The sequence below is a fragment of the Rattus norvegicus genome, chromosome 6 (genome assembly GCF_036323735.1).
Source record: "Rattus norvegicus strain BN/NHsdMcwi chromosome 6, GRCr8, whole genome shotgun sequence".
NCBI classification, from domain to species: domain Eukaryota; kingdom Metazoa; phylum Chordata; class Mammalia; order Rodentia; family Muridae; genus Rattus; species Rattus norvegicus.
This window is the reverse complement of record NC_086024.1, coordinates 95,557,301-95,579,079: the sequence shown is the minus strand read 5'-3', so window position 1 is coordinate 95,579,079 and position 21,779 is coordinate 95,557,301. Positions and strand designations below refer to the sequence as shown.

General features: G+C 44.3%; 1 long non-coding RNA gene across 1 annotated transcript; it reads right to left on the bottom strand.

The window, feature by feature from the left end:
• Window positions 1–231: 231 nt before the first annotated feature.
• RGD1559545 (similar to ATPase inhibitory factor 1) lies at window positions 232–21,222 on the bottom strand. Its single transcript, XR_086274.6, has 3 exons — window positions 19,905–21,222; window positions 1,032–1,116; window positions 232–865 (listed from the first exon to the last, which is right to left on the bottom strand). It is a non-coding gene; the product is annotated as a similar to ATPase inhibitory factor 1 (long non-coding RNA).
• Between the last annotated feature and the right edge of the window lie 557 nt (window positions 21,223–21,779).

Below are 21,779 nucleotides of genomic sequence, written 5' to 3'. Positions count from 1 at the left end.
AAGAAACAAAACTCTTCCAGCAAAAACCACACTTGTGTAGGCAGCTAATCTCTAAGTTTTGTAAAGCTCTACCAATTTCCAAACCCTCGGAATGCCCTGATAACACCCTGTTCTTTCATGGGTTTGGCAAATGCATCCTTCACTCCAAGCATCCCAGCTCCTAGTCGGAACAAGAAAAAAGCTGTTGAATTTTCTTAAACAAAAAAATTCAAAAAGTAATCATACCAAGAATCGCTTCCTGTTTTTCTTTATTCCCATGAATTTTTTTTCCTGGGGATAATTTATTATCTGTTAGTATCACAGGCCAAATATTAATCATTCAAAACAATGTTTCTACAGAAGTGGGGAATGATACGGGCCTTCGGTGAGGGACTGTGTGCGTTTAGTGATCACTGCTCTTTAGGTTCTTAATCTTCTTCAATTTGCCATTCAGTTTGTTTCTGCAGACGTTCTATCTCCTTCGAATGGTGGTCAATCTCCTCTTCACGGTGTTTCTTCAGGGCAGCTAGCTGTTCTCTAGCCTTCTCTCGGAAGTACCGATCCTCTTCAGCCTTCTCTCCTTTTCCGAAGGGCCCACCAGCTTCTTGGATGGAGCCAGCGCCCGTACCCATGCTCTCCGCCGAGTCAGAGACTCATTGTTTGCAGCCTGGGGTTTACAGGACCCTCATACCCCGGACACCGGGCCGAGCCGGAGCTACCCACGCTGAGCCTGCCATTATCTTCAGCGCTGCTCCTATTCCCTTAAATTTTTACCTTTAATACCTTTAACTAAGACAAACACATCATGCTCACACACACACTCACACACAGACACAACATACTCACACACTCTCACACACACACAACACTCTCTCTCACACACACACTCACACACAAACACACACACACAGACACACACACACACACAGTGGTGGGTGGGTTGGAGGAAGAGAGGGGAGTAAAGAGAGGGAGAAGGAAAGAGAATAAATTATTTTTTTAATATTTTTTAAATATGGTAAGTCAAAATGCAAGACTATGTCTTGTCTACCCACCATCACAGTTTACTGACACAGTTCCTTTGAGCACTTTGCTAGGGAGAAGCTGTGGCCTGCTGCATCTGGGTTGTGCCATTCACTGCTAGTCCAGAAAAAGACAAAATTCGAAGTTAATTATCTTCCGAGCAAATATATTAACATGATCATAGGTCAAAAGAGAAAGCCCCATGCTGTAGCTCAGTAGCCACATGCTTGCCTGACATCTGAAAAGCTCTGGCTTCAATGCCCAGTGCCGAAAGCAAAAGCTCAGCCAAACATCCGAGATGACGGTCTGCTTTGTTCTCACGCTCCCACTGAAGGGAAGGATTTTCAGTGACCTCCCTCCTGTTTCTTCCTTTTCCTCTCCCTTCATCTTCTTTCTGACAATCCTGTTGTTTATTCTTTTCTCTCCAGTGACTTTCAGTATTTCCAGGAAGAAGGCTAGCCCTTAATAGCTCACTAGGCCCTGTACCTGACTGACTCTGCTCTGTAAGTACAGAGAAGCACATACCGTACTGTCCCTGAGTCCCTTAGAGCTTTATAGTCAAGGAGCATGTGTGTGTGTGTGTGTGTGTGTGTGTGTGTGTGTGTGTGTGTGTGTGTGTTCTGCATGTATATATTGAATATATAAATATATATAATATGTTAAATATATTTAACTAAAACTGTAGTTAAACCTATTTTAAACGTTTGCCCTTATCTAGTCTCACAGATACTCTAGTTTTTCCCTTCAAAACACTAACAGGGCCAGTAACACGCCTTGGTGTAAAAGCACTTGTTACCAAGCCTGAGCATCTGAGCCGGATCCCAAGAGTTCCCAAGGTAGAAGAAGAGCATTAGAAAGTGGTTCTTTACATCTCCACATGCTCACCCGCTGTGGCGTGTGTGAGGCAAACACCCACACATACCCACATGCACATACATATTAAATAAATAGTTTTAAATCAGTTAATCTTTTTATATTCTGGCTAAGAATTATCTTTGTAAGTTCCATCATCTTCATCAGAGATCCCCAATACTGGGATGGGGAAACCAGGAGATCAGGAAATCAAGGTCATCCCTTGGGTCTGGAGGATGGCTCAGTAGGTAACAGTGCTTGTTAATGCAACTATGAGGACTTGAGTTCAAATCTCCAGTATGTGTGTTTTTCAAAAATTGGATATGGCTGCCTACACCTATAATTCCCACACTGGGAGGAGCAAGGGCTGGAAACAGATGGCTTCCGGGAACTGGCTGGCTAGACAGTCTAACTAAAATGGAGAGCTTTGGCTTCAACAAATGATCCTGTAACAGGGAAATAAGCAGAGAGCACTAACGAAAGACACTTGACTCCAATCTCTGACCTGTACACACATGGGCTGTCCTACTTACTTTTCTATGGCTGGGATGATTCACTATAACTAAGGCAACTTATAAAAGGAAGCATCTAATCAGGGGTTTGCCTACAGTTTCAGAGGTTAGTCCATGACCATCGTGGCACGGAGCATGGCAGCAGGAAGGCAGGCATGGTGCTGGAACAGCAGCTGGAGCTCACATATCTGCAAGTTGGAGGCAGAGACATTGAACCTGGCATGGGCTTTTGAAACCTCAAAGCCCACCTTCAGTGGCATACTTCCTCCAATAAGACCACACCCCTTAATCCTTCCCACAACAGTTCCACCAACTAGAGATCAAATGCCATTCTCATTCAAACCACCACACAAGCATGTACTTAAATACTCGTGTGCATGAAACAAGACAGAAAGATAGTCATCCTTAGCTATACAGCAAGAATTAAATCAGCCTGGGCTAGAGGAGACCCTACCTCAAAAACAAAACATTAAACTGTAACCATCCCATCTGGCAGGAATGAGTATATTATAAAGAGACACTTGTGCTCCCCCACACCATCCCACCCCACCGTACCCCACTCCATCCCCATTGGCTGCCTGAGTGCTGGAAGAATGGACCCTAAGAAATAAGTATTTCCCCTGGAATCTCCTTCTGGGAAGGGAGAGGGCAGCAGCTCTGGGCATCGGGAGAGGAACTTGATTGGCAGGCAAACATACCTTGGTGGCTGTTTGGTCGAGCATATCTCTTGATTTCTATCTAAACCCTGTTCTCCATTCGGACCCAGAACACAGGCTTGGGTCGAGTCTCTGGATCTCTTTTCCTTCTTTCCAACATGGCTGCATTGAATAAATGTCCTTTCTGATTTTCACTACTAATGTTGGTCCTGTAATTGGCTTACTGAGGGCAGGTGGTTGAACCTGGCTTGTTGAGGTTTGAGCTGCAACCTCTAAAGCTGGAAACTAAATGCAAACAAAAATAGTACCGTATGGATTGGAATTCAAAGGCATCTGAGGAGTGCTCTACTCCCAACCCCACATTCTGTCAGTCTCCTCCCCTATAACACCCAGACTGCACCCTTGGCAACAAGGAAACATCCCTTTACTGTCCAGAATACCAAACCTCTCCTCCTACCTCTGAGGTTTTCACCCACACCCATACATCGCAGTTTGGCCCAGGGCCCCTTGTGTGCTCTCAAGAAGCCAAACATGACCCAGGGCTCCAACTGCATATGTAGCAGAGAATAGCCTTGTTGGGGCACCAGTGGAAGGGGAAGCCCTTGGTCCTGCCAAGGTTGGACCCCAGTGCAGGGGAATATGGGGGGGCAGTAAGGGGGATGTATGAGAGGAATACCCATATGGGGGAGGGGGAAGGGAGGGGATGGGGGCTTATGGACAGGAAACCGGGAAAGGGAATAAAATTTGAAAAGTAAGTAAAGAAATATATCTAATAAAAATTTTTTTAAAAAGGGGGTTGGGGATTTAGCTCAGTGGTAGAGCACTTGCCTAGCAAGCAGAAGGCCCTGGGTTCGGTCCCCAGCTCCGAAAAAAAAAAAAAAGCCAAACATTTCCTTTCCTCGGTTTTGGAAATAAACTCCTGCCTTCACCAGACAATACAGAGTTCTACAAATGCTGAAGCTGTCCCTGGCGTTACTATCTCGCTACACGTAGGTTCCATGTCTCCCGAAATACTGTGGTCTTTTAAAGGTAAGAGTCATATTTTGTGTAACTTTGTCAACAGAGGCTGGCACGATGCTCAACGCTAAGTGCTTGAGAGATGTCTTCCAGTCATTCTTTGATTGCATGTGTGTAAACTGTTTGCTTTGCTTATTGATTAGACAAGATCCAAATGACAGTTAAGCACTTTACTCTGGTGACCTTGGTTTTCCTCTGACCCTCTGACAATATATAAGACTCAGCAGGGTTTACTGGCCACTCAGTCATTAAATACTTGGCCAGCGCACACAGCCTGTGAAGGCCACCTGAAGCTCTGAGAGGTCCTATTTATTAAACAAATCGTGTTTGTCTCTAAAGGCTGACACTTGATAGCCCTGGGAAGGTACCAAAACAGTTTCTAGAGAAGGAGGAAAAGCCACTGAAAAGAGAGAAAAAATGTTATTCTGTTTTCCATATCCCCTAGAGACCTAAAATCAGCGTCCCCGGTGAAACATCTTGGGATTAGCTGTTCAACATGTGTGACCACAGATGTAAAAACCACTGAACTGAGAAGTAGCTTGGGAACATATGACAAGGCATTCAGTGGACTCACCTCTCAGGCACAGGATGGCAGCAAGAGGATTCTAAAGACCCCGAGTGAAGCGGAAGGGAGAGGTGAACAAGCGGCCAGCAAGCAGAACCATATCGTCAAATCTATTTTGTGTTTACTAATAAGTGTAAGGATTTGCGGTAGATTTTACACAGATCTTAGTAATATTGCTAAATTGGGGGGGGGGGACCAAAAATTGGCAAGTTGAAGCAATGCTTTTTTTTTTCATCATTTCTCCAACAGCTAAGTATTTTAACATTTTAACATAGTATGCAACCCTACGCACATAGACAACACATTATACCTTTTACTTACATGCTATGGGCCTGTGTGGTTGCCTTTGAAGACTCATTTTATAGATAACTGAGATGGAAGTGGGTAAGGTAACTGACTCTCCATCACAAAGATGGCAGATCCCATGTAAGTAATTAATTAATCAAACACGATGGCATCCACCTTTAATATCAGCACTCAGGAGACTAAGGCAGGGATATCTCTCTGAGTTCACAGCCAGTCTGATTTACATGTCAGGTACCAGAACAGCCAGAGCCAGAGAGAGGCCTTGTCTATAAATTATATATATAATTTATATATTATATAATACATATATATAACAAATAAATAAAAACTAAATAAGGAGGAAACCAGTTGAATCAGGGACTCAGTAGTTTGAGAATAAGAAAGAAGAGGACAAGAATGTTCTGTGCCTTCACATGCTGCACATCAAATGAGTCAGGATTCAAACTGTGTCGGGGGCTCACTTCACCCACTCTCTCCCACTTCACCCACTCTCTCCCACTTCACCCACTCTCCTGTTATCTGCTCCACACCATTATTGGACACTGAATCTATCAAACACAGCTTTTATGTACTCTTCACTGTGCATCTATTAAGTGATGCGTATTTTTCATGGCTCTGAGGTTACAAAAGAATAAAATGATCGATCTTGTTGTCAAGAAGATTCCTTTTACCTTGAGAGGCAACTGGGAAAAATAAATCCAGGCATGGTGGTGTGTCTGTGAGCCCATCACTTTAGAGGCTAAGGCTGGAGGATTAGAAGTTTGAGACCAGCCTGGAATACACAGAAAAGACTATCTCCAAAAAGCTAACACCGACACACACAGACACACACAGACACACACACACACACACACACACACACACACACACACCAATTAGAACTGATAACAAAGTTTCAAAATATAACACCAACTTGCAAAGGTCCTTTGTATTTTTTTTTTTTTTGGTTCTTTTTTTTTTTTCAGAGCTGGGGACAGAACCCAGGGCCTTGCGCTTCCTAGGCAAGCGCTCTACCACTGAGCTAAATCCCCAACCCCTCGTTTGTATTTTTAAACTGTAAACACCGATGGTGAGCGAGCTGCAAATGAGGTCAGCAAACATATTCCACTTATAGTTCTACCTAAAATAATGAACTTTAGAATAAAGCATTAGGTTTTTCATCTAGCAGTGCCCTTCCAATGAAGATATGACTACTGAACACCTCTACTGAGAAACGGACAAAGGCGCTGTGAAGCCATCAGGTCCAGCTCTCGCCATGCCATCTGTCTCCCTGGAGACTCCAGGATCTCCAGCCAAAGCCTGGCTTCTGTGAGCCCTTTGTTTCTCACTCCCCCAACCGGGCCAACCCCAGACCCTGCCTCAGCTCTTGCCTCTGCCCACTTCCTCCCTCTCCTTTACAAAGTTAAGAACCTTTCATCTCAGAGTTAGGAAGAGGGTTAGGAATATGCTCAAAATACACTGGATAAAATTCTCAAAGAATAAACACAAACGTTTTTTAAACAGGGCCTTGCATCTCTTCCTGTTGACCTATAACCTTTTGTTCTCTGACCCATTGCCTACAGTCTCCTGACCATAGCTTCAGATGTAAATTAAATACATCCCAATGGTACTAAAGTCTAGCCATTCATTAGAGAAGAATCAAGACTAATAGCCATCAAGTCTTTTCAGATCTGCTGCCCTAGGCCCTCACACTTGCCCTTCTTCCTGACTTAGATGCTTCTGCCTATTCCTTTACTTAATTAATCCCTACTCATCCTTCAAGGTCCAGCTCGCGCATCCCTCCCCCTGGCAAGCCCTTGCTTATTGGCTCCAATCGTGTATTTTGCATCCACTCACTGAACCCATCATATACAATGACCAGTATGTAGTTGTGTGTGTGGCCTCTGTCTCTCCTTCACAGGGAGCAAGTTCCTGAGCCAAGGCCCTGCTGTCTGCACTGTTTTCCATATCAACATAGTTGGATACGATAGTGCTTGTAGAAGTTACAAAGGAAGAAAAGAAACGATGGATGAATACATGGTGAGTTTTCAGAACCAATTAGTAAGGCAAAGAAAGACTCTACACTGGGAAGCCAAGGGACTAAGGAACACTGAAGGGGTTGGCTTCCGCTTAGAAGAGAGACAGTTCTTCTCTGAGGATGACATCTTCAGCCATCGACAGCTGTGTGACTGGTGACCAGAGTGTGCCACATAATTTGCTCATGTGTTATTTGTCTAATCCTAGCTGGTCTCTGGTTCAAGTCTCTCAGACGCAAGGGTGTCTAACCTCCAACAATATTATTGAAGACCCAATGGAGTAAAGCTTAACAGCCGGTGGCCAGTAAGAACCTGGACCTTAATGCAAGCCAAGACTACTCTTCAAAACAGTTGTAAGATATGAGCTAAAGGTTCCAAACACCTTGAGGACAGGGCCAGCATGCTCTGATCCAGCAGATTCTGGTGTGCCCACAGAGGACCTAGTGATTCCTTGGAGATAAAACAGATCTGTGGTCACAGAGTGCTGCCTACCCAAGCTCTTGCCCCTTTGCTCTGTGTCTTGAAATCTCTCAGACCCTTCAGGGCTCTGAACACAGCTCCAATACAGCAGAATGTCATCAGAGGACATAGATCAGGTCGAGGGATCTTTTCTTTTTCCTTAAGTAGCATTGTACCCGTCCATATTGGGGGTACTATGTGGCACATGTACACAGCATGCGAAGAATCAAATCAGAAATTAGCATTCGTTGTTTCTTACACTGAGAGCATCCAAACTGTCTGTTCATTTCCAAACAGAAACAGTGTGACGAGTTAGCATTGGCTGCAGTCCCCCCCCCCCCCCCCCGCTGTGGTGTAGAACTAGTACAGTAGAGTTTAGTCCTCCCATCTGTTTAGTCCTTGATCCACCTCACCCAGCAGCCTCTGGGAGGAACTTGGCCTTCGTGAATCATTGCACAAAGCTGAAGGATACTTCCAGTTCCCATAAGAACCACAGGGGCTGAGCTGGGAGTTGCCCCTCAGGGCCAAGCTGTCCACTCCCTGTCTCCCTGTACTTCTGTACTTAAGGTTGGTGGAGAGGTTCTTGCCAAACCAGCTAGTACACTTGGAATGCAAGGAGGGGCTTTTTGTTTGGTTGAGGTTTTGTTTTTTTTTTTTTTTTTTTTTTTTCATCCTCTTACATAGCTACACTCCCACCAGGAAGAATCCAGCCCTGCTGGGCCAGTGAGGTGAGCGGCCTTTCTAAGCTGTGTAAAGATGTGGGTAAAGATGTGGAAATTTGGCTGAGCAGATCCATGAGAAAAGAATGATGCCTGAACCTGAGAAACTATCTCAAAAGTTAGGGTGGGGAATCAAGATGCCCATTCCTGTCGACCACAGCTCATAGCTGTTCAAGGCATGGTTTCCCCTCCTTCTCCACAAGACTGAAGTCCTAGGTTTTCCCCTCCTTCTCCACTAAAGACTGAAGTCCTAGGTTTCCCCCTCCCGGCGACTTTTTCTTCTGTTCACATAGTCACTTGCAATGGAATGAACCCAAAAAGGTTGTATGAGGACCAGTCCCAGCATCTCTCCCAGATCATGATTATTCGCTCACACACAAGGAAGGACACCCATGAAAGACTTCTTCTAAAAGACAAGAAAAACAGGCTTCAAAGTCACTCCCTGCCTTTGCCCGACTTTGCCCAAAGTCACTCCCAAGGCAGCTGGCAGCTTCCCCTTCATAATGGAAGAAGGCAAAACAATAATATAAAAACATAACCTCTTGCCTGAAACCCCTCTGAACAAACGGCCCCGTGGAGCCACGGCTATGATGGACACATCAAGTGTCAGCAGCGGCACCATTCCTTACAATGTTCTGCTTGAACGCTATTCAAGATCCCCAGCAATGTTTACAAGAGTTTCGTGGTCCCTGTCTCTAAGGACACGTTTCCCTGTGCTCTCCAACAGTTCTTTGTAGTAGCTCGCAGCTCAGAAGTGACCATGGACTCACCACTGCTGTGCTTCCTGATTGTAACTGACAGGAAGGATCAACACCAGCCCCATTCTTTCCCCATACTGTGAATCATTTCACTGAAAGAAAATTTTCTGCCCTTTCAATCTGCCTTTCCAATCTCAAGGGATTTTATCCCTCTGGAGCTTCTGGGAAGTGTTATAAGGATGCACAACTTGAAGAAGCGAAGATGGTATGCTTGCCTCTCTACCACACGCTCAGTCTTTAGAACTTCAGAATAAATGGTCCCCTTTGACGGAAAATTCTTATCCCCACTGGCAATTTTGCAAGTGCAAAAGGCTAGAAGAAAAAGTGAAGGCAGCAAGCTAGCACTGCTGTCTGTCCTCTTAATTGTCCTCCCTCAGTCTACACGCTCCCCTTGGGCCACATCTGTGATGAAGCCTCTGATAAGAAACCTGCCTTTAGGCTGATTTCCCAGGGAGGGACTCCCTCCATTCCTCAGTTGCTTTCAATAAAAAGCTGAAAACACCTCCTGCCACCATTCTGCCTCTCACACAATCACATAGTGCCCCTGGGTCTTTTCCATTGTGTCAAAGAGAAGCTAAGTGGAAAGTGAGAGTAACATCAAAAAACATTTTGTACCAGTAGTGGTGGTGGTTGATTCTTCAAGGAATTGGTTATTGCTCGTAAAATACAATTATGGCTTCAGCCGAATTTATGCAAGCTCCTCCCCAACAGCAATCTAAAAGGAGATGATCCAATCTTTAGTAACTTTCGATTGCTAATAGCTATAACCCAACTCACTTTGGAATAAGCAGTGAAGCATACAGCAATGAAAAAAGACGAACAGTTGGGGTGAGGGGTGGGGAATCAGTAAAATGTTGTTCTACCTAAAATACAAAGACACATACATGGTCAGTGATAGGGAGGGGCATGAGTTCAACAGTTTCTAGTATTTTCTAGAGCAAAGGAGGAAATACATATAAATAAATGTCAAAATCAGCATGCTTCTTCTGGTTCTCCTGCATCAGGACCTACACGGGCAGCACATGCAAGTCACAGCTCTTACATGAGTTATCTAGCACATTCTAGCCCCGAGCTAGTCATGCTAATATATAAAGCACAGTGCTTAGGAATAAGAGCTTTGGAGTGACTGCCTGAGTTCAAATCCCAGCTCTACTACATAGGATCTGGTATGCGCCAGGACACTGCTCTCTACCCTGGTGCTAGACTGCATCCATGTCATCAACACACATTGGAACACTTAAAGGTTCTACCATATTCAAACACTGAAGAGTTCTGTCCAAAGTGTAAAAGGAAAGGGCTGGAGAGATGCTCAGTGAATGGTGAGGAGCTCATACTGCTCAACCAAAGGACCGAGTTCCCAGGGCGTCTATAACTCAAACTCCAGAGAGACCCAGCTCAGGTGCCGGCACTCACATGCACACATCACTCACGTGCATACATAACGATGATGACGATGGGGGTGGTGGTGATGATGATGGTGATAGTGATGAGGATGATGACTGTTAATGTGCAGAGGAAGGGCAGACAAGTGTGAGGGTGCCTATCTCTCTCTTCTTTCCCTGAAAGACTACCTTGTACTGACAGAATCCCTGGCCAAAGATGACTCCATGCAAGAGGCAAGGTTCAATTGACCTCACAAAGAATTCTTGAATTCTGACTGCTCCTTTCTCACCCATAAGAGCTGGTGTGTAAGCACTGCCTCGGCCCTAGGTCTACCAATGCCTCCTCGAGACACACGTTTTGTAAATAATCGCCCAAATGGCCCATTTTGACGTCTCTTCTGTGTTCTGCCTGGCCTCTGTGGTAAACAGTTGGGAGTCTGGATGGGTGGTTTGACCTCGATCTGCCTCCACGTGTTAAATGGAGGTAATGATAGTCATTTTCTTCCTAGACACGGGACGATTGAGTGAGTTATCCTTATGCATGAAATACTCAGAGCATTGCACAGCATGTAATAAGCATAATTCTTTTGTTTTTATTTTTATCGCTGTCTCCACCATCATTATCATCAGCGGCAGAGTAAACATGGCCAACACTGTCCTCCGGCAAGTTAACCATCTGCCTTCGGTGTGCTAAGCTGTGGATTGCAGAAGGCTGCTTTGTAAAGTCAGGGCTGGGAGAAATCAGACAATTGCTACGTAAAGAAGCCTAAGGGAAAGCAGGGTGATTTAACAACTCTGGGCAGTGAGTGGACGTAGCTGGTTGTTAGGAGAGGACCCAAAGGATTGTGCTGTATTCAGTTGCTTGTTCTGCCTTTTCTCAAAGCATGTTTGATGTATCTTATCCTAGACTCACAGACAAGGTAGGGCCTGAGAGGACTCTAACTAGGAATATAACCCCTTATTTGGCACTTTATTTGGTAAGTAAAACTGATCTTATCAAAATAAACTTTTGAGTCACTTAAATATAGATCATGTACATGAAAAAATTCAGTAAGGAAAGAATGAGAAGGTTGTTTGGACTTGCTCTAAGGGCTCTCACCCAAACACTTGGAGGGGTCTATTTGCTGCTAAAGTTTCTTTCCAAAGTCTAAGAAAAAATAGTACTGTGTTTTCTCCTAGAGAGGGAGAGAGGGAGGGAGGGAAGGAGGGAGGGAGGGAAGTGGGGGAGGGGGAGAGAGAGACATGGAGGGAGACAGAGAGAGACAGAGACAGAGACAGAGACAGAGACAGAGACAGGAAGCATGGCGAGGACAGAAACAAAAGTCCCCCATCTTTCCTGCAGACTGATTTATAATGCCCACCAGGTTCAAAGGAATATTAGTTGCTGTGTCCAAAGCATTTAACCAATATTTATATAAACTTGCAGAAGTGTTGGCGGTAGGAAGGAGGGACGTCTCAGAGAAGAGAGGAAATCCTAGAAGATGATATGCCTCTGCACTGGGTCAGCAGGAGTCACGTTTCTTAAGAATGAACAGTGAAGCCCATCCCTTTATGTCTGGGAGTCTTGAGAAACTGAAACTAAGTCTCAACGGTGAATGTGTTATTTCATCTCTCTGAGCTTCTATTTCCTGTAAAATGAGAGGGTTGAGCCAGATGGTCCCTGTGGCTCCTTCCAGGTCTTTATATCTAGAAACCAGTGAATTTTAAATTGGATATTACAGATATCAAAGCACCTCCTCCTAGCCTCAGACTCTCAGATTCTATTTCAAAGAAACAGATGAAGGTTACACCTCACTTGTGAAAAGATCAAAGTCCCTTTTTCTGATGTCTTTCTTGGGTTCTCTCTCTCTCTCTCTCTCTCTCTCGCTCTCGCTCTCGCTCTCGCTCTCACTCTCGCTCCCTTATATTTCTGACTGGATCTCTGATGCCTAAGTCTAACTTCATTTAAAATACATCTAGCTGCTTGAAAATCCCAGTGAACACCTTTGGTTTAAATCAGTCGGCTTCAGTGTTGCAAGGCAAACCCTCCTTCACTGGTGTGGCCAATCAGCACCCACTCAGAGAGCTAGCTTGAAACAAGGCTGGAAAGACACTTCAAGGAAAGTTAGAAACCAAACTGCCAAACTGCTCACTGAGAGGCAACACTCCCATCAGAGACCCTAAATGACACTCCAACAGCTGGAATTTATAAAAGTGACTGCTAAGCCTTAGGAGACGGCCAGAGTGTGAGTGAGCAGCGTACTGGGGAGACATGTGCCAAGGACTGCAGGGCACTGGGCCTCACTGAGAGTCAAAAGCATGTAAATAAAAGAACAACAAGTATCATTTATTTCTTTCCTGCCACTTAGGCAAAAAATTCATGTATCATTGACAGGAGGACAAACACAACCTCTCTGAATACAGAAATACTGTTACTAAGTAACTACACTTCTAGATATATAACCCGGTGAAACCCTAACATAACAGCTCTGTCAGATAGCTTACAAGACTGTGTTTATAACAGTAAAAACTGGGCATGGTCAAAATGCTTTGAGTCATGAAAGAATAAATAAGTTTGTCTAATCCCACAACAGCACATTCTGTAGCACTCAAAATGAATACACTTTTCAGTTTTCCCAATGTGAGTCTGCAAATATCTAATTACATGTATTTATAATATTACATCACTTACTTAGTATTGTAAAATAAAGAAAAACATCGACCAAAACTCACTTGTTTATAAACATGTAGTTAATGTAGGAAGTCATGGATGGAAATGTATATAGAGTTAATGTATCCCATATTAGGAGAGTGGGAACATCTGATGGGAGAAACTAACAAGTCTGAATTACTAAAGGGTTCACAGAGCCAGGTGTTATGGTGTCCACCTATCATCCCAGAACTTGGGTGGTTGAGGCAGGAGGATCATGAGTTTGTGGTCTGCTTGGGCTATAGACAGAGGCCCCATCTCAAAAACAGAATTAAATGAATAAAAAGATTCACTCACATGGCACAAGAGGATTCTGTGGTACTGTGGTAGGTAACTAAAAAGGTTCAGAGATACAGTAGGAATGGTCCAAGATTCCCTGGGGCTGACCCAGTGGGAAGGACTCAAGTACTAAAACAAAGACAGGGAGCACACAAGGAGCGACCAAAGGCCACAACTGGGACAATGTAAACAGATGAAAGATGACAGCAACACATTATAGCTTACGAAGCAAACGTCACAAGTCTCTATTGATATAAGGAAGTAGGAGGCATAATGAAAAATTTAAAAATAAAAAAACACTCCTTAGCAAACACCAAAGCTACTCCTTTTGTTTTTGTTTGTTTGTTCATTGGTTTTTGTTTTTTGGGCAGGGTTTCCTGTGTCCTGTATCCCAGACTGACTATGTGTCCTAAAATGACCTTGAATTTCTGATTGATGGGGCAATTACTACTGCGGAAGGCACGACCCAGCAATGATGCTAACAGCAGAGACACACGTATACAGCTTATAAATAGGATATCTGCATCCTCAGAGATGCTTCTACACGAGAACTTCTTAACAACTACTAACTACAAACAGTGGGTTAGTAACTTCCTGGTAGGAAAGCCTGGGAGTCATCTCTTTAGCTGAGGAATCAAAGTGATCCAGAATGGATCACACTCTGCCCCGTAAGGTGCTAGATCCACACTGAGTATTTCCTGAGATGGGTACATGGACAGAAGCACAAAGCACTTCTGTAGGGTTACTAAAAATGCAAGACCTGAATTTAAACAAAGAAAAGCGCCAGGCAAATCCAAACTGAGACACCGTTCATGAAGTTAAGCCCCAAGGCTTTTCCCACAAATATCCTGTGATAAAAGTCAATGAAGATTAAGGAACTGTCCCAGAGGCAACATGGGAAACAGGACCAGGAAGAAAAAAAAAGAGGGGGACAGTTGGTGGCATTTGTATGAGGTTTCTATGTTAGTCAGGAGTATTGCTGGATGTGGTGGTAACACAGGTTCAATCCCAGCGCTGGGGAGGCTGAGTCCAGAAAGGAATTTGAAGTTAATTTCCTGACTTTGACAACAGTACTCTGGTTATGTAAGATGCTAATATTTGGTAAAGCTGGCAGAAAAGCCAAAACAGATGTATATTATTTGTACAACTTTTCAGGTCTAAAGTCATTTTAGGGTGAAATAGTCCACAAATGGCTAACTGTGATAGAAGCATGTAATAAAGGGTCTGTTGTCTCGTCGATAACTCTCCGTGTGTCTCAAATATGTCATAGTAAGGGAAAAGAAATGAGGGATATGCAGATTTCAAAGCAAGATCTGATAATCCCGTTAACCAGTGTTAAAAAAAAAAAGTCTTAAGTCAGTGATCCGGCTGGTCAGGAACTGAGAAGAGAAACATACACTGCAGCTTGCCCACTAGTCCTGGTCCCCCGACACCGTGACCCGATGTGCTCTCCCTGCTCCCTCGAGAAGCTGGCTTTCTCTTGTGGTCCACCGATGTTTGTTTCCCTCTGACTGATGCTCGGCTGTTTTTCCTGCTTCGCTTCCCGCTGAGCTCCTCACCAGCCTGACCATCTGTACGCCAGATTCGTTTTCATCTTGGGGAGTAACTGTCAATTTATAGGAAAATTTGAAGAGAAATAAGAAGATCAGATGCATAAATTAGCTGAGAGAAGCAAGTTTGGCATAGGAACGTTGACGCTGAAGGGCTTAGTGCTGAGCTTCCTGGGAGACGCGTGTGGGGTTAGGAAACCCAGGGAAGACATGGAGAACAGGATCCCAGAATATGGCGACAATCCATAGATGTATGACTCCATGAGGACACCGAGGTTTGCGGACAGAACTTGAAGAACATTAACATCTAAGAAGCAAGAAAAGGGGACCCCAGTGGAGGAGTTAGAGGAAAGACTGAAGGAGCTGAAGTGGTTTGCAAACCCGTCGGAAGAACAATAATACCAACCAACCAGACCCCACCAGAGCTCCCAGGGACCAAACCACCAACCAATGAGTACACATGGAGGGACCATGGCTCCAGCTACATATGTGTCAAAGGATGGCATTGTCCAGCATCAATGGGAGGAAAAACCCTTGGTCCTGTGAAGGCTTGCTGCGCCAATGTAGAGTAATGCCGGAGTGTTGAGGTGGGTGGGTGGGAATGGGAGCATCCTCATAGAAGCAGGGGGAGGGGGTGGGGGTTCGGGAGAGGGGAGAAAGGGGATAACATTTGAAATGTAAATACATAAAATACCCAAGAAAAATAAAAGTTAAAAAAAAAAGAAGCAAGAAAAGGTGGGAGAGGGGGCTACAATCAGGATGTTAAGTGAATGAATGAATGAATGAATGAATGAATGAATGAATGAATGAATGAAAAAGAACCAAGAAAGTACATACATACATGTACACATATATACATACTAAGATATGTAAACATCCCAAATCAACTTAGATAGTGAAACTCCTACTGTCCACCAGTCTTTGGAAGTACAAAATAAAATTAAGACTAAGGTGGGAGAGAGAAAAGGGAAAGCTTAGGGATGGAGGGGATGGAAAGAAACCCCTTACTCCAGAATATGGTTGAAGTCTCTCACTGATCAGAGGCAAGAATCCCAACAGAAAGCTTGGGACGTAGCTCAGTTGGTAAGGTACCTGCCTCGAGGCACACAGAAGGCCCCAGGTTTGATCCCTGCCTATAATCCCAGTGCTCAGAGGTAGAGGCAGGAGGATGAAAAGTAAAAGGTCATACTTAGCTACATAACAAGTTTGGGCTAGCCTAGGCTATATAAGCCACTGCCTCAAAAACAAGAGAAACTAAAAGAATTCTAGCACAATTAATTACAGTTGCTGTTAAGACTGGCTACATAGAGATGGTATTCCTTTTTATATTGAAGTATTTTCAATAAGAATGTTAAAATACCAACAGACTATGCTTAAGACCCTCAAATGTGTTTTTACTCTTTCCCAAATGTGAACTATAATTTTCTGGGAATGTCACAAGCAAGGCATTAAACTGTTTACAATAAAAACATGTCTCGGCTTCCTCCTGCTACCCCTCTGTAGCCTGCTTTACCTTATCAGCTGCAACTCTGCTCAAGGTACCTGAGGAGCCACTCTTATGTCCTTACTTAAGACCCTTAGAAACCCTTTCCAGTTGTTTAATTAATTGTTAATTAATTTAATGTGTATGTGTGTTTCAAGTGGCAGATCCTGTGGAGCTAGGGTTATGATGGTTGTGAGCAGTCCTGTAGGTGCTGGAATCAAGCTCTGATCCTCTGCAAGAGCAAGACGTGCTCTAAAAACTTCTACGCCATCTCCCCACCACCCCTACCCCCACCCAGCCACCCCTTGAGATGTAACTTCAGAAGCCACTAAAATCACGCGCATGGTATGGTGAGGGCATCTAAGAACCTTTCTTGAGAAGCCCACATGCACACATGGGTGTGCAACACCCCTTTCCTAAGCACCTTTTTGTTAGCCTTGGGCCGAAATCTACATTAAAATCTATTAGTAAAGTCCAACTCTGCTCTAAAAGAGAAAATTCTCGAAGAATTAATACAAATGTTATTCGAAGAATGAGATCTGTCTTTAAGAGAAAAGTGAAAAAGAAAACGGGGTTGTGCTTTATTTATAATAGTGGTGAATGAGAATCCAGGAAGGAAGAGCTGAGTAAACAGCGGTGGGTTTGGTTATTAGCACGTGTGTGTCTCAGGCCGTGGAGTCATCAGAGTAGTGTTGGGGGATGGGAACAGCCAAGAGGCTAACTAGGAGGGAGGAAGGCGGAGAGGAAGCGAGGTAGCCTTGCAAAAATAGCTACACTTGGGAGACACTGTTAGAGAGAAACTTGAGCTCCTGGCAGGAGAGGCACTGACTGAGGAAGATTTAAAAAAAAAAAAAAAAAGTACCCTAGAGAGAGAACAAAGTCAGAGGAGATGACACAAAACAGCAGGGCAGATGCAAGTGTGGCCCAGCATGAAGCGAGAAGGCCATCATCTCTAGGGCAAACATCTAGAGTCCCCCGAGAAGCCAGGTTAAAGTCAAATGAGGATCGTTAGAGGTGAAGGAACACAGAGCAGTTTGGGATAAAGTGTGGCTCTGAATAGGACTGTGCATTTTTGTGGTAGCCCCTTTTCTCAGCCAATGGTCAAACAACCTGGTGTTGAACAGAATGTGCTTGCCTCAGATATAAACACTTTGTAATGTGCAGAGCTCACTAGCCTGGTTCTTTAGAGGAGGAAACCAAATCAGCAGTTTGATGCTTACCAAGATCATACTCCATAAGGTCAAACCCAAGAACCGTTCTCTCCAGCACGTGGTGTTAGGACGCCCTTGCTGGGAAATACAAAAGCTTCGGGTGTGCACTCTGTCAGTAGAATCTTGCCTAATAATCTTATTCATTGAAGGAGAATCTTCATTAAATTTTGTTGTAGCATTAGGACGGACTTGGGAGCAGATGGTAGGTACTGAGTGGCTCTTTCCAGCTCAAAGCTGTTGGCATTTAGGAAATACAGTGATGGATGGCATGGTATTCAACTCAGGGAAGACAGTTGAGTCTAATAGGATGACCCAAGGGTCAAGCTTAGGCTCTGTCCTGTTTAACGTCTCTTATGAGTCATACAATGGCTTAAAAAAATGCCAGGGGAATTGGAAGCTAATTATTACTGATAGGTGAGAGCAGTACCAGTGAGACAGAGGAAAGGAGGCAGAAGGACGCCAATGAGATTGAAAGGGAAGGGAAGGGGGCGGAGAGCCACACAAGGCCAGAGTGGAGAGAGGCCTTTTTCATTAAAAGGAAATACAGGTTTACAGAGAACTCTGCCCTCCTTGGAACAGGACCAAAAGATAGGAGAGAAGTCGCAAGTGCTCATGCAGACATAGAACTGTCAGCCAAATGATGTGGCCGAGTCACCAAGATAAAGCTGCACGGGCATACTCTCATTTCCTTAACAGAAGAAAGAGCACGCATGTGTCTGACATTCATACGTCCATACTTGCATACAAACATATGCACTGACTCTCTCAGGAAATACGGAAGAAAATAGCAACCCCGTTTACCTCCCGTGAAATTTATCTGTAGCCATGAGCTGGCTCCTGCCTACGTTAGATTCTGTGTGGTCACGCATCACTGCAACTTCAAGTTATCTTAGGCTAAGTATGGACCCTCCAGTTCAGCTGAATCCTTTTCAACCTCCAATTTGCCTTCTATCCAGCTGACTTCACACATGTATGTTATCTGCCTGGCTCTTGGGGACTTAGCTGGTGACATTACACATGCCTACACGCAGGATGCAGCTGAAAGTGGAAGAAAATGAAGATAAAAGAGAGACCGTACAGATGACTAAGGATATGGCTTGAAAGATTACAACAAACCCTTGGCTACATAGACTCCGGGCTACTTATCAGCATACGGTGTGTTCTACTGCAAACACAAGCTACATTTGTAAGATAAATGCCTGGCGGTTTATCTTCAAATCCAAGCTTAAATTGATATCATTGTCTTTCTCTAGGCAGGTACAACCACGGAGTTTCGGATGAGCTCTGGTAAGAGAGTTTTCCTGATGAATTTTGCTTCCTATTAATCCTGTTAATTAATGGAGGTTCACCTTCAACACCAGCTGAGTTTGGGAAATGGATATAATGAGTTAATTGTGCACATTAACTAAAGAAGCAAACCTTAGCCAGCATGGTGTGTCCTCTGCAAAAAAAGAATTAGGCCAAGTGTAGCAGAGCTTTCCTACGATCCCAGCATTTGGGAGGCTAAGGTAGGGGGGGGTTGAGTTTATATTTAATATTAGTAGGTAACATTCTAGCGAATAGCTTAAAAAGTGTTAGTAGCCTACTACAGCCATCCTCAGAGAGAACCAGAATTGGCAGTTCTTTATGCACTGTTTCAGAGGCAGCCCTTAGATTAATTACAGATATATAATCTTTGGGAAATTTTGCCCAGAGTCTGCCCACTGCTTTTTTCTGTGTATTATAAAAGTAAATTCCAAATACATTATATATATATATATATGCACACATACACATACATACACATAGTTACATACACATGTATACACATATATACATGCACATATATACACGTATACACACATACACATATATACACATAGTTACATACACATGTATACATATATACATATATATACACGCACATATATACACATATATACACATAGTTACACACACATACATACATATACATCACACACACATACATATAAATGTGAGCAGGGAGTCACTTCCGATTTGAAGGGCACCATGGTGTCTGCTGTGACAAGGGCCGCATCCAAGTCTCTCTAGTCATGGCTGCAGATGATGAGCCGCCAACATCCCATCATTCTGCGGCCGCCGCAGGAAATGATGAGTCAAGCACCTTAAACAAACGTTGCAGCCCAGCAAATCACCAGCCTCCATGATTGTAATGACTTTCTCCTAATCTGATCATCATTATCCATTCCTTTCCCGTTGCCGGCAAAGGGCCTCTGGGGAATGGCTGGTTTTAAAAGCGAGACAGCCTCGAGTATGAAAATGCACAACCTTGTGTTTTAGTGACAATTTATCTTAGTCAGAGCTAACCGAATTCAAACCCCATCCATCACAGTTTTACTTCTACACCTTAAATCCTGAAAAGACCCGGTTGTGCCTCTTCCTCCCAAGTCATTTATCATTCTAAAAAAGGGAAATAGAAATGATTTTTTACCTAATTAAAATTCAAGGGTGCTCTTGTGTAAATGCCTAGATTCTGCCAGGTGACTAGAAGACCACAGCATGATCAGACAGTGGCTCAGGTGACTTCACATTCTTGCAGGATTAGGAAAGAGACCTTTCACCTTATCATCAGGATGTTCCCACAAGGCTGCTGACCTCTGTGACCTGGTCCTGACCCGGCAAGGGTGGGTTAAGGAAGCAGGGTGAAGCTCTCTCCTCTCTTTCCTCCTCACTCCTTCAACCTCAGCAGTAAGACTGCAGCGCTGAAAGGTGAGCCTGTCACACACATCTCTCCAGCAACCTGCCAGGAGCAGAGATGTGACAGGAAAGGTCGTGACTCAAACCCAGAAGGCTCCCTCGCGCTTTCAGGCTATCTCTTTTTACAGAGGCAAAGCTCGCTGCTGAACTCTTGGCAAACTCGCTCCTCTCCAGCTCCTATCGGGAGTCCCCACTGACAGCCACTTGAGACTTGAGGCCCCACTTACTCAGAACCACCCTGCAAGGTCAGGGGGAGGGTCAGTCTAGCCGCCGAGATCCCCATGAACCCTCCTTCATTGGTTGGCTTTATACCTAGGCTGGCTGTTCATTCCTCACCCACCCACAGGAGGCCAGAAGACATCACCCCTGCCTTCAGAAATAAATCCTCAACATTCCCGAAGCCATCTGACCTCATCCTGACAACACCTCTCTATCTTTAGCAAACCCCAAAACAGACCTCAAGGAGAGGCAACAGCAAGGCATCATCTGATTCAGGAGTTTGCAAATCACCTTCACCCGCCCACGCCAATACTCCTCCTGCTCATGTCCTGTGGGCTCACATTCCCAGAGCTGATAAGGAACGTGAACAAAACAGATGTGGCTCAGTAGTAAGACTTGGGCAATGTGTCACCAGACAGTTTGAATGAAGAGTATTACCAATTCAGTGGCTGGTAACACCTGTTCCATTCTCACCGTTAAAAGAAAGACAAAATATATATTTCTACTTGTTTTCTTTCTAGTTACAAAGTACATTAATCATCTCTAAGTGAGCTCCACTTGTAATCAATATTGTCATCTATGGTGCCCTGGAGCAAGTGCCTGCCTTGTGTAAGAGAACCTGAGTGCCTTCCACTCACTGAATGTGGAAAATTATAACCCTGGTGGGACTGGGAGTCACATAGGACCTTATTTACAAGAACAAGACCCTAGGCACACCGAGATGGACAAGAAGGAAGGACAACATCCTATCAGCTCTCAGATTCCAGGAAACGGGGCTGAGTAAATACTGTGGCTGAGCCCTCAGCTCCTGCCTTGAGCTGTTAGTTAAAACAACATCATTGGGCTGGGTCATAGAATCTTATCATTAAATAAAATAATTAAAATAAAAAGAAGATAAACCTAGTGGTTCCCCAGCTAAGGGACAGGAGCGTGCCCAGGAATATTCTAATAATGAGCTCAATGGTAATAAACACTGGGGGGACAATCTAAAGTACTTTGAAAGTAATGAGGATCCCCCGTCACGTTAACTTTTCCTCTATATATTCTAGTGCCTCAGAAACTACGGGCAGCAGAGGACAGTGAGGACGGAATGTCCAGGAGGTGTTGAGTGAGCGGCCAGAATCTCCATCCCTCACGCTCTCCTAAAATGGAGTTTCAGTGGGACGCAGTTCGGTCCTAGATGCTACCCACACACCCCCGAGAATCGTGTCTGCAGGGCTTCTTCTTAAACTCTTGGGGTTTTCTCGGGCTCCTGACTCTGTGACCTCCACCCTTCTGTTCACCAGCTCATGTGTGTCGCTGTAGGGCCGGACTTGGAAGATGGGGTGGATGACTTGCTAGTTAGTGAGAAGATGATTGAATAAGGTGCTGTCTGTGCCTCCGAGGCATT